Below are 13,210 nucleotides of genomic sequence, written 5' to 3'. Positions count from 1 at the left end.
TTTTTTTTTTTTTTTAACTATCTCTCTCCTTGCCTGACTGAATTTCTTCTTAATATTCTCATACTTCTCCCTCACTCACCTAATATATGACTGATGGCTATGAACTTTAATAAACTTACAGAATAAGAAACTTAATAATGACTATTAAAACCCTATTTTCTTTTTCCCAAACTAATTTCTGATCTCTGCCATATTTAGGCATACTTTTTTTTATATTTAAAAAATCAGTGAAAACAATTCATGTTAATTTAGTTCTGATTTTCGTCACCTAATATAACTTTATACCGGAGGGGATCAGGATATGCACCCCTACCCCCAATATGCCCCTTTGGCATGAGGATTAATTTGAGCTGAAGGCAATGAAGAATCAACAGATGCAGGGCTTCCCTGGTGGTGCAGTGGTTGAGAATCTGCCTGCCAATGCAGGGGACGCGGGTTCGAGCCCTGGTCTGGGAAGATCCCACATGCCGTGGAGCAACTAGGCCCGTGAGCCACAACGACTGAGCCTGCGCGTCTGGAGCCTGTGGTCCACAACAAGAGAGGCCGCAATAGTGAGAGGCCCGCGCACTGCGATGAAGAGTGGCCCCCACTTGCCGCAACTAGAGAAAGCCCTCGCACAGAAACGAAGACCCAACACAGATATTAAATAAAATAAATAAATAAATAAAAAAGAATCAACAGATGCAGAAAGAAGCCTTCTCAGCATTTCCCTTATCTAAGAGCAGAAACTTCTGAGAAATGAGGCTGTCATAAATTCCCTCTTCAGCATGAGCTTACTCCTAGGAGAGAGATCAAAAGTAAATAGGCCGTAAATCTCCTCCCTGGGAGTTTCGTGGCCATGAAGGAGATGGAAAAGCCCACTTGCATATTCATAAATATTATCACAGGCTTTCTTATCTCCAGTTTATTCTCCTAAAAATCCTTTTCTTTCCTATGGAAACCTACTTTTCTTTCCATAGATTTTTCTCCATCTCCCTCTTTCCCCTACTAAGTTAGGTAGATAAGCCTCTGTCTTTAACCAGTTAGCTAGCTACTAGCTGCTTCCATATGAATAAGGCGTTTTTCTTCTGTTGTCTTTTGTCAGTTTAATTCAGAGGTCCCCAGGAACTCAACCTAAGAGGGTACAGCAAAAGTTTTTTCCTCCTCAAATACTTCATATGCCATGATCAATATAGACCATATACTTGTTAATTTTTATGATTATGGTATCATATACCACAGTTTGTCACATTCTCCTCTTGTGGGGCACGTTGACGTTTCTGATTTTTTATTCTTTTTAAGTATCTTCTTCCTTTAGGACACTTCCCTTGTGTTCTCTGCTACATAAGATATATACAAACATACAAATGCACAATTATGGAAACATAAAATTTGCTGCGTTGTCTAGATCTTCAGTCTTGTGAAAAAAAGTAAAACGGAGACAGGCTGGGGCCCGGGACGCTTAGTTGCAGTGTTACATTCTCGCACCTGGACACACCTCTCATCCAGCAACAAAATACAAAGAAACTCTATGGGACTAAAAATAACTGCGTGCATGCGCAGTTGGGTCAAATTCTGGACCCAAAAGATACAAAGAGACCAAAAAAAACCCCCAGCTGCCACTTCTGAAGAGTTGGGAGCAAAAGCAGGGTACTGCGCATGCCCTGTGCACTCAGCACCACCAGAGGGGCGGGAAGAGCACCTAAGCCACCCCTCTGGCCGGACCCCTGGTCACAGCGCTACCCTCACCCCGCTTAAGGAGCCAGCTCGCCCCCTGCCAGGGAGCAAGCAAGCAAGGGAAACTGTTGCTCGTTCTCACTGCCCCGCGCTGCTGCAGGGGCCCCAACAAAGCCTCGCCCGAATTGCTTGTCTAGCCTCTAGTCAATTTCTATCGCTTGCGGAAGGCCAAGAACCCTGGTCGGTATCAAGACGAGGCAGTGCTGCCCTCCAGAGAGTCTCTCTTCTCTGTAGAGCTGATCAAGGTACCAGTCATGAACTATTGTACCTAGATTGCTTAAACTCTAAACGTTTATTAACAGCTGCACAAACTTGCGGGGAAATACAGAGAGGTGAGGTTGGTCTGCCCAGTAAAAAATGGTTGCTTTGATTTGAGCTTCCCTCTCCCAGAGCTTCTTGTGTCGCCAGTTCAGTACATAACATGTTTGAAGAGTTTACAAGGAGAGTGTGTCACGATTACTGCTTTTCCGTTGTAGCTTTTGGCTTTTAAAATTCAGAAGCACCGTGGAAGCAGGTTTGGTGTTTCAGAGTTCTGCCACAAGTGTTAATTCTATTTTAAGTAATGTTCATAGCCTCAGTTTATGTTGTCATTTGGTTCATAATGATGATTATAAACCTCGGTTAAATGATTACCGTCTGAACAGCACCATACTATAGGACTACAAAAGCCTAAGACGTGGCCCTTAACTCTGAGTAGTTGGTAATTGGCAAAGTGAGAAACCCAGACTATGAGTGTTGAGGGACTTGTACATAACCATTGAGAGTCTTGATAATAAAAGTATGCAACACAGGATTTTTGACTCTTTGTAAACAATTCCTAAGTCTTGAGTTTGCTTCTAAATCTTAAAGAAAATTTGGAGCAACTTTTCCATACCCTGGAACATAGGAATAGATTATCATAAATTTACATGAATGCATTCTAGTGGATTCTGAAGACTCCATCATAAGCCAACATAGGCTGGGAAACAAAACAAAACAAGTTTGGGATAATATCAAAGACCCTTCCATCATTTTCAAATGGCTTAGCTAAGGACTGCTCTCTGTTAACTGCCTCTCCGAGCACTGAGGAATGGTTAAAGCCAGGGGAAAAACAGGACTGGCAAAATATTTGCCTGGGGACCACCTTCTCAACCTCCCCACCCTCATAATTTGGGTTGGCTTCCTCCTACGCCATACTACGGATTCTGATAAAAGTCTTCTCTAGCTAAAGGACTTTACTGTTCTTTGAATTAGAGGATGAAGCTGGCTGTTTGAAACCTTTCTCACTTTCCCTATTCCAAAGGGTTCAGTATCTGCTCAAACAAGATCAGGAATTCAAGTCTATCTACATCTTTAGGGACATGCATATTTTTGAAAGATAAAGGAGGCCTCCAAGAATTAGACATGATTTTTGCTACAACTCTTCACTTTTGCACAGTGCTTCCTTTATAAGAAATAAGGGATCTTCACTGGTTCTTTGCCTTTGTAAAGAAATAGCTGGGGATTTCACAGAAGTTCCTAGGAGTGGTTGGTTTATTCCTAGTTGTTTGAAAAATAGGTGTTCCAGGGTAAGATAATATGCACTGTTAGATAGTGTGCCTAAGTCAGTAGAAGGGCTTCCATTTAAAGAGCTTCCTTCCCATAAGTTTTATCTTATTTAAGAGCTTTAAACCAGAGGTTTTCAAATCTTGTTCCACAGAACCTGGGGGGTCGTTAAACATTTTATTCTGACTTTCTGTTTGTGAGATTGTGGATATCTTTGATTTTAAAAGTACATGAATATATTCTTGTGAAGATTTGTGAATTGATTAATATATTTTATCAAGTACCTACTGGTATACCAGGCACAATTCTGGGGACTAAGGCTATATCAATGAACAAAGCAAATGAAAATTCATGTCCACATAGAGCTTAATTCTAGTGGAAGGAGAAAAACAAACATAATAAGTAAGGAAATTACATAATATGTTAGAAGGTGATAATTGCTATTAACAAAAATAAGATATGGTAGATCAAGAATGCTAGTAGGAGGAACTGCAATTTTTTTTTTGAATTCTCATAGTTGACTTTATTTTTAAAACATCTTTATTGGAGTATAATTACTTTACAATGGTGTATCAGTTTCTGCTTTATAACAAAGTGAGTCAGCTATACATATACATATATTCCCATATCTCTTCCCTCTTGCGTCTCCCTCCCTCCCTCCCACCCTCCCTATCCCACCCCTCTAGGTGGTCACAAAGCACCGAGCTGATCTCCCTGTGCTATGCAGCTGCTTCCCACTAGCTATCTATTTTACATTTGGTAGTGTCTATATGTCCATGCCACTCTCTCACTTCGTCCCAGCTTACCCTTCCCCTTCCCCGTGTCCTCAAGTCCATTCTCTAGTAGGTCTGCGTCTTTATTCCCATCCTGCCCCTAGGTTCTTCAGAACCTTTTTTTTTTTTTTTAGATTCCATATATAGGTGTTAGCATACGGTATTTGTTTTTGTCTTTCTGACTTACTTCACTCTGTATGACAGACTCTAACTCCATCCACCTCACTACAAATAACTCAATTTTGTTTCTTTTTATGGCTGAGTAATATTCCATTGTATATATGTACCACATCTTCTTTATCCATTCATCTGTCGATGGGCATTTAGGTTGCTTCTGTGACCTGGCTATTGTAAATGGTGCTGCAATGAACATTGGGATGCATGTGTCTTTTTGAATTATGGTTTTCTCAGGGTGTATACCCAGTAGTGGGATTGCTGGGTCATATGGTAGTTCCATTTTTAGTTTTTTAAGGAATCTCCATACTGTTCTCCGTAGTGGCTGCACCAATTTACATTCCCACCAACAGTGCAAGAGGGGAACTGCAATTTTAAGTTGGGAGGTCAGGTAGGCCTCGTGAGAAGTTACCATCTGAGGAAAAACTTGAAGGAAGTGAAAGAATAAGCCAAATAGGTAAATAGGGGAAGAACTTTCTAGGGAAAAGGAGCAGCTAGGGCAACGGCCATGAGGTGGGTCCATGTATGTATATTTGAGGTATAACAGGGAGATATGTCTCACTACATTGCAATCGGTAAAGGGGAACATGAGAGGAGTAGGGGTGGAAGATACAGATTGTAAAGGTCTTTGGCTTTTACTCTAAGAGAAATAGGAAAATAGATGAATACATGGTGGGAAGTCTTTAAACAACAGAGATGTATACTTTCAAAAAAGTATCCCCACCTCCTAATCCCATACTTCCCAGACATTGCTGCCATTTTGGGTCATATCTTTCCAAAGGTTTTTCTTTGTGATTACATACATAGATGGGTACATATAGAAATACATAGTTTTGTTTTGTTTCCAGAAAGTGGGCATAGAGGGAACCTACCTCAACATAATAAAGGCCATATATGACAAAACCACAGCAAACATCATTCTCAATGGTGAAAAACTGAAAGCATTTCCTCTAAGATCAGGAACGAGACAAGGATGTCCACTCTCACCACTATTATTCAACATAGTTCTGGAAGTCCTAGCCACGGCAATCAGAGAAGAAAAAGAAATAAAAGGAATACAAATTGGAAAAGAAGAAGTAAAACTGTCACTGTTTGCAGATGACATGATACTATACATAGAGAATCCTAAAACTGCCACCAGAAAACTGCTAGAGCTAATTAATGAATATGGTAAAGTTGCAGGTTACAAAATTAATGCACAGAAATCTCTTGCATTCCTATACACTAATGATGAAAAATCTGAAACAGAAATTAGGGAAACACTCCCATTTACCATTGCAACAAAAAGAATAAAATACCTAGGAATAAACCTACCTAGGGAGACAAAAGACCTGTATGCAGAAAACTATAAGACACTGATGAAAGAAATTAAAGATGATACCAACAGATGGAGAGATATACCATGTTCTTGGATTGGAAGAATCAACATTGTGAAAATGAGTATACTACCCAAAGCAATCTACAGATTCAATGCAATCCCTATCAAATTACCAATGGCATTTTTTACAGAGCTAGAACAAATCACACGTATTTCAAATGTGTGAAGATTTGTTGTGTTGTATGATTAAAATGCAAATTTATTTAAAAGAGCTATCTAATCTAGTGGGAAGCAGCCGCATAGCACAGGGAGATCAGCTCGGTGCTTTGTGACCACCTAGAGGGGTGGGATAGGGAGGGTGGGAGGGAGACGCAAGAGGGAGGGGGTATGGGGATATATGTATATGTATAGCTGATTCACTTTGTTATACAGCAGAAACTAACACATTGTAAAGCAATTATACTCGAATAAAGATGTTAAAATAAATAAATAATAAATAAGCTATCTATGTTATTCTTGGTGTCTGAATTATATTTTCTCTGAGGGGTAAAGTGCAACTACTACCATGAGGGAGGAGGGATCCCCCAAATTAAAAAGTGATCCTCACATTTAAAAAAACCCTGGAGGAGTTATTTCTTAATGATCAGAGTTTCTGTTTGGGGTGATGAAAAAGTTTTGGAAATGGATAATGGTGATGGTTACATAACATTGTGAATGTAATTAATGCCACTGAATCAAACACTTAAAAATGACTGAAATTTTATGTTATATGTATTTTACCACAATAAAAATGATGAAAAGAAATAGATGGGACTTCCCTGGTGGCACAGTGGTTAAGAATCCACCTGCCAATGCAGGGGACACGGGTTCAAGCCCTGTTCCGGGAAGATCCCACATGCCGCGGAGCAACTAAGCCCATGCACCACAGCTACAGAAGCCCACATGCCCTAGAGCCCGCACACCACAATGAAGAGTAGCCCCCGCTCGCCGCAACTAGAGAAAGCCTGCACACAGCAACGATGACCCAATGCAGCCAAAAAAAATTTAAATATAAATAAATAAATTTTAAAAAGAAAAGAAATAGATGGAATTTCTTAACAACATCAAGATTTTTTAAACTTGCATTTCATTTCAATAAATATTTATTGACTGCCTGAGCTGTGCTTAGGTATGCACAGTAGAGAGGAAAATCAGGATAGTGACTTGACTATAAAGAGGACTTCCAGCAAGGCAAGTTCAGTAATCGGCATTTCACGTATCTCATGATATTGTTATGCCAGCTCTCTAAGGAAAGCATTATTGTTACCACCATTTTATGTCGAGAAACCTTGGATTAAAAAACTGGTCACGGGCGGTAAAGAGTGGAGCCAGAAGCTCTTAGTATGTGTCATATTTTGTCACTTGACATCCTTCCTTCATGTTTTCAGAATATGAAATGCCTATTAATACAACCTTAACTTCCTGTTATACTTCTGGTTTAGAAAAGAGCATTAGAAGGATAGCGTGTCCAAATATAGCTCCTCTCTTCAAATCTCTGGTGGGCTTTTGCACTGAAACCTAATGCTGTCTGTGTTTTGGTTTCTTTCACTTCCTTTCCAAATCTGTGTTATCTTCCTGCTTGTATTCTTTTGCTAGAAGACAGAGCTTATGAAAGGAGACCCGTTACGTCACGTCTAGCAAAAGACAGGAAGTTTACACAGAGCAAAACTATTTGCTAGAATCGGTTTTTATCCTTGCTAAAGTTGCCATTAGTGTCGGAGATACTGTCCTCAGGATTCTCTTGCACAAAGAAAAAGAGAGAAAAATATCTCTCTGACACGTGAACTTCTTCCTTTTCCTATCCCCTTGCCAGGAACGTCGGAAAAGGATCCCAGGCTGGTTAGAGGCATTAGGTTGTCAGTTTGAATCCCAGTGATCCAGAAGGAAATGCGGTTAATAACCACCTAACAGTGGAGAAAAAAGGAACTCAAGGAGATTGGAGAACCGGACAGTATCCCATGGCTAGCTTATTTGGAAAGCCTCAGTCTTTCTGGTAGTTGCAAGACGTAGCCAGGGGCTGGTAAGTTCCCTCTCTGATACTTTCTCTTGCACCTTGAGAGCTGGCAGGAAGGGAAGCTCCTGGACTTTAATAGACGTGGATCTTGGTTGAAGTCTCTGTGGGAAAGCCAACAAGAGTCGAAATCTTCTCAGTATCACCACTGCCTCTCTACCAAGGTGCTTTCCTTCCAACATCACAGATCATAACTGAGGTGAGTTGTTTGTTTTTGTTTTTTTCACGTGTTCATACTGAGTGGAGAATCTTGATTCTTTTTTGGTATATGCTTTTAATAAGTGTGTCAATGAAACCAGTACTTCTCCTACTTGAATGTGTGTATGAATCACCTGGAGATCTTGTTAAAAAGCAGCAGAATTCAGTGGGCCTGAGATTCTGCATATCTGACAAGTTGCCAGGTGACCTCAGTTCCCAGGTTCCCAGGTTCCCAGGTGACCTACTGGTCCATGAAACACGAGTAACAACGGCTGACACCCTCTCGGTTTATTGCTTTTGGGGGAAAGGGGTTGGGAGTTGCTGGCAGAATGAAGGTATTTGGCTGAGCACATGATTTATGTAGAGCGCCTGGGAGGAAAATCAGACACCATTGTGCCCAGGTTGTACCTGCTTTGATGGACAGGCTCAGAGTTTGGGGGGTTGTGTTAAATAGTTCCTAGATGCGGTAAGCCACGCCACCCCAAGCGAGAGAGGATGTTGGTCTGCTCCTTAGATCGCATGGGCCACTTTGAGCAGAGCCAGAAATATTTTTGCAGTTTTGGGGAATAAGTATCCACATCATGCCTTAACTGGGGTAGCTAGTGGTCATTTGAACGTTTCAGCTTCAGTTGAAAATCACACATCTAGAAAAATAACTGGTGTCTTCCTCCTCCCATTCGGAGGTGAAGATTGTACAGCGTGCGAATCTGTGACGCGGTTTAAAGTCAGCTGGAGTATGGAATATGATTGATATGTTTTCTCTTCTCGTGTGAGTGTTCCTCTTTAAATTGAGCAGCTCCCTGTCCTAAATGATACATATTTATCGGAAAGTTGCGTTTAATCCGAAAGCCACAAGCCAAGAGGGAAAACAATGAATAACAGGGAGGGTACCTATTCTGTGCCTCCTTGAGGGGAGGAACAAACAACGGGAGAAGAAAAGGGAAAGAAAGGCAAGTTGTGGCCAGGGAAGTCAGGTGTGCAAAGTGAACACAAGAAACCCCAGCCTGATAATAGAATTCTTTCCCCTACATGCATGGGAGTTTTTCTAGAGCAATAGCTTGCGTCTTCCTCAGCTAGAAAAATGTGCTTGAGACAGAATAGGCAAATTAAAAATTGCATTGTTTTAATGCACATGCTGGAACTATTTGTCATTGAGTCAAGGACAGTCAGTGGAATCAAAGGTCAGTGGCATGGGGCTTCCCTGGTGGCGCGGTGGTTGAGAGTCCGCCTGCCAATGCAGGGGACACGGGTTCGAGCCCTGGTCTGGGAGGATCCCACATGCCACGGAGCGGCTAGGCCCGTGAGCCACAATTACTGAGCCTGCGCATCTGGAGCCTGTGCTCCGCAACAAGAGAGGCCGCGATAGTGAGAGGCCCGCGCACCGCGATGAAGAGTGGCCCCCGCTTGCCGCAACTAGAGAAAGCCCTAGCACAGAAACGAAGACCCAACACAGCCATAAATAAATAAATAAATAAATAAATAAATAAATACTTAAAAAAAAAAAACTATAAAAAAAAAAAAAAAAAAAAAAGGTCAGTGGCATGAACAGGCCTGGTGAGGCTCAGTATGAATCCATTAAACCATCCCAGACCGAGGGGAGTTGCTTTTGTTTGAAATAAACGGCAAATAACATTCCTTTCCATTATGGAGCATAATGGGGGTGTTACTTAAAAATTTAACAACTTACGTGGCACAAACACTGACTAATCAGAATAGAAGCTGCTGGAAACAGCCCACACCACAGCAGACCACTGACAGGCAGTAAGAAGTGCGCAGGGCTGAGTATCAAGCTTAAGCTAAGTTTTCATGAACTTTTATGGGGGGAGAAATTGTAAAGCTACGGATGAGTTTAGAGACATATAATCATAGTCCTACCACCATCTGTCAGCGCTTTGGCCCCAATTCTCTCAGGTGAGGCCACTTCCCTGTCTTTCCAAGCCCAGAGCAACCCCTCATTCCGCCTGTGTATCTCCTGCAACCTTCACTAAAGAAAGTAGGGATCTCTTCAGTCACTGCAGGTGACTCAAAATCCTATCCATTTCCTGAGTAGAAGGGAAAATGCGTATATTCTTTTGTAAACAGATACAGCAGAAAATGCAACTTGATCAGCACGCTATCCTTCCATACAAAGCATTGTCACATATCTTACCCTGCTTGATTTTTCACAACCGTCATGGGGTGCACGTCAAGGGGATTATTTTTTTTTTTCACTTTTTTTTTTTAAAATTATTTATTTATTTATTTATTTATTTTTGGCTGTGTTGGGTCTTCGCTTCTGTGCGAGGGCTTCCTCTAGTTGCGGCGAGCGGGGGCCACTCTTCATCGCGGTGCACGGGCCTCTCACCATCGCGGCCTCTCTTGTTCTGGAGCACAGACTCCAGACGCGCAGGCTCAGTAGTTGTGGCTCACGGGCCCAGTTGCTCCGCGGCACGTGGGATCTTCCCAGACCAGGGCTCGAACCCGTGTCCCCTGCATTGGCAGGCAGACTCTCAACCACTGCGCCGCCAGGGAAGCCCAAGGGGATTATTATTTTTACCTGTCAGTGTAGAAACTGAGGCTCCAGTTAAGCAATTTCTGAAAAGTCACACGGCTGGTTAGTAGCTGTGTTGGATTTAAACTTGCCCGTTTGCTCTAAGTTCAGGTTTATCCTGTACTTTCCTTCATCCTGTCAAGCATCCTCTCAAAACCTATGACAACCGTTGTTGTTCTCTGCTAGGATTTGTTTGCTTTTCATGTCAAAATTTGAAACCTTTGTGCGTTAAAAAGAATCCTGTTTCTACTTCTTTCGTCAAAATTATCCACGTTTGTCATAACCTTTGCATCCATTAGCACCTCTACTCCCTAGGAATAAACATTTTAGAGCAGGGCTTCTCAAACTTTATTGTGATTGAAAATCACCTGGGGAGCTTGTTAAAACTCAGATTCCTGGGCCCTAACTTCAGAGATCTGATTCAGTAGGTCAGGGCCCAGGCCTGAGAATTCGCATGTCTAATAGCTCCCAGGTGATTTTAATGCTACCATCCAGAGACCATACTTTTAGACTACAGGCATAGCTTCGGTCAGTATTTTTAAATAACATATTTGTGGTTTAGTGAGGAGGCTTTGTGTGCTTAACAACAGAGATTATAGAGTCAGAATTCCTGGGTTTGAATATTAATGGCATCACACTTAGAAGCTGTGCGATCCTGGGGGACTTAACCATTCTGTGCCTCAGTTTCCTAATCTGTGAAATGGACACAATGATACCACCTACCTCATATGGTGGTTGTGAGGATTACATGACTTAACAGTGCCAGGCACAGACTATCTCTGTATGTGTTCGCTCTTATTATTTCTAAGTCTTGCTCAATTCATAATTATACTTTATAGTAGAAACACTGACAGCAAGAAGATATTGCGTGAGCAGGTATCAAATGCTGTTCTTTGATGTAGATGTTACCCCAGGACTTCATCATGAGTTAAACATGTTCTTACGTGTGTATAAGTAGATGTCCTGAGCTGTCAGCTAGCACTTCCCACCGAGGGGATGGAGAGCAGATGATGATAAGTTGGCAAGGGCCCGATCACGCAAGGCTTTACATATCATCTTAAAAGCTTGAACTTGACTCTGACAGTGATGAAAGCCATCAGTGTAGTTTGAAGCTGGGGAGTGCCATCAGAATTGCATTTTAGAAATGTCTCCTGCTGCAGTATGGAGGTCAGTTTGGGAAAAGGTTAGACTACAGGCAGAGAGCCGTTTAAATAGACTGTTGCAACCATCATGGAGAGAATTAATAAAGGCTCAAACGAAGGCAGTAGAGTAAAGCTCAGAGCAGGAATCCCATGGTTCAGGTGATGGAATGGAGCGTATGCCATGACTCAGAAAGGAAATGTGATAACTGTGTTAAAACTCCTTCGCTTTTGCCTCTTCTCTCCCTCGAAGCTCCAGGAGGCTGAGGACTGAGCCTAACTTCTATGTAGTCCCAGCCCCTAACTCCTAGTAGGTCTTTGATGGATGTTCAGGAAGTGAATGGATGAGGGAGAATAAATCACATCCTCCTTGTGGTCAACAAGCGTCTATGTGATCTGGCCCCTGTATATCTCTCCAGCCTCATCTCCCTTCTCTCTCATCTTTGTTCTTATCACACTGGCCTTCCTTAAGGCCTTTGAAAATGCCCAACTGTGATCGCCAGTCCAGAGGGTATCAAACTACTGTCCTTGGGGCAAATTTGTCTTGCCACCTATTTTTTTTATTGAATGAAATATTCTTTAAATTCTGTAGTGCTTCACAGTTTTCGAAAGTTTCACACAGATGATTTCATATATCCCATAATAACCCCCCTTTTTGTAATCCCCTCCTCCTATATTGCCCCCCTTCCCTCTCCGCACTGGTAACCACTAGTTTGTTCTCTGTACCTGTTAGTCTACTTCTTTTTTGTTATATTCACTAGTTTGTATTGTTTAGATTCCACATATAAATGATATAGTATTTGTCTTTCTCTGTCTGACTTATTTCACTTAGCAAAATGCCCTCCAAGTCCATCCATGTTGATGCAAATGGCAAAATTTCATCCTTTTTAATGTCTGAATACTATTCCATTGTACATATATACACCACATCTTCTTTTTCCATCCATCTGTTGATGGACACTTAGGTTGCTTCTATACGTTGGCAATTGTACATAATGCTGCTATGAACACTGGGGTGCATGTATCGTTTTGAATTACGGTTTTTGTTTTTTTTGGATATATACCCATCAGTGGAATTGCTGGGTCATATGATAGTTCTATTTTTAGTTTTTTGAGAACTCTCCGTACTGTTTTCCACAGTGACTGCACCAATTTACATTCCCACCAACAGTGAAGGAGGGTTCCCTTTTCTCCACATCCTCACCAACTATTGTTACTTGTGACAGGTGTGAGGTGATAGCTCATTGTGGTTTTGCTTTGCATTTCCCTGATGGTTAAGGATTTTGAGAATCTCTTACCACTTATTTTTATAAAGTTTTATTAGAACACAGCCACACCCGTTTGATTATGTATTGTCTATGGCTACTTTAGTGCTACAGTAGCAGGGTGGAGTAACTGGGACAGAGACCATATGGCCTGTGAAACCCAAAATGTTTACTGTCTGTCCTTTTACAGAAAGAAGTTTGCCAGTTCCCTGCTCTAGTTCTTTGCAATTGCTGTGACCTCTGATTTAAAACTATCCTCGGGAATTCCCTGGCAGTCCAGTGATTAGGACTTGGCGCTCTCAATTCCCGGGGCACCAGTTCAATCCCTGGTCAGGGAACTAGGATCCTGTAAGCCATGTGGTGCAGCCCCCAAAAAACAAACAAAAAATCCTCTACTCTCAGCAAAGCTACAGTAATTGAAACTGTGGTATTGGCATAAAGACATACAGACCAATGGAACAGAAAAGAGAGCCCAGAAATAAACTCTCATATATAGGGTCAAATGATTTTCTGCAGAGGTACT

The 13,210-nt window shown here is 41.7% G+C and overlaps 1 protein-coding gene across 7 annotated transcripts in view; it reads left to right on the top strand.

The window, feature by feature from the left end:
* The window catches only part of ABCG2 (ATP binding cassette subfamily G member 2 (Junior blood group)), a 163,343-nt gene that overhangs the window by 3,965 nt on the left and 146,168 nt on the right, over nt 1-13,210 (top strand). For 6 of the 7 annotated variants that reach the window (XR_009008425.1, XR_009008424.1, XM_028166993.2 and 3 more), the window contains one exon: nt 7,358-7,754. The exons of the other annotated variant lie outside the window; for it this stretch is intronic. The gene's annotated coding sequence lies outside the window, so the exon portion shown is untranslated. The remainder of the gene's footprint in view (nt 1-7,357; nt 7,755-13,210) is intronic. 7 annotated transcript variants of the gene reach the window in all.

This window comes from Balaenoptera acutorostrata, chromosome 5 (genome assembly GCF_949987535.1).
Source record: "Balaenoptera acutorostrata chromosome 5, mBalAcu1.1, whole genome shotgun sequence".
NCBI lineage: Eukaryota > Metazoa > Chordata > Mammalia > Artiodactyla > Balaenopteridae > Balaenoptera > Balaenoptera acutorostrata.
This window is presented reverse-complemented; position numbering and strand designations above follow the sequence as displayed.